Consider the following 659-nt stretch of genomic DNA (forward strand, 5'->3'; position numbering starts at 1 on the left):
TACTGTTTTTCTCCATTCTGGTTTAATCATAAAGAGCCCCTGCCATTGCAGAGGTAGTGAGCGTCAACAATCTGCATGATTAACATTTCCCTGTGGGGATGTGGACAGGATAAGGTACTGCAAACCCAGTTCTATTAAAGGACTGTGAGGCTACAAAACTAGATGGAAGACCTAGGAACATGCATTTCAGCAGCTTTAGTGTGGGCAGTGTTTCAAGGACTGTATATCCCAGGATTTGACAGTGTGTGTTATTAAAGTATTTGCCAAGATGCTTCAATGCTTGAGAATTGTTTTCTCCCTTGCCTGGTAGGCTGGAAAAAGCTTAGGTGATATTATCAAGAGTTAAACTGTGGGCTGGGGGGCTGGGGATGTGGCTCAAGCGGTAGCGCGCTCTCCTGGCATGCGTGCGGCCCAGGTTCGATCCTCAGCACCACATACAAAACAAAGATGTTGTGTCCGCCGAAAACTAAAAAATAAATATTAAAAATTCTCTCTCTCTCCCCCCCTCACTCTATCTTTAAAAAAAAATAAAAAATAAAAAAAAATAAACTGTGGGCTGGGCATGGTGGCCCACACCTTTACACAGGAGACTGAGGCAGGAAGATTACAGGTTCAAGGCCAGCCTGGGCAACTTAGCAAGATCCTCCACAGCTTAGAAC

Source organism: Marmota monax, unplaced genomic scaffold (genome assembly GCF_021218885.2).
Source record: "Marmota monax isolate L192 unplaced genomic scaffold, Marmota_monax_Labrador192_F-V1.1 WCK01_AAM20220418_F8-fsc00131, whole genome shotgun sequence".
In the NCBI taxonomy this organism is placed as follows: domain Eukaryota; kingdom Metazoa; phylum Chordata; class Mammalia; order Rodentia; family Sciuridae; genus Marmota; species Marmota monax.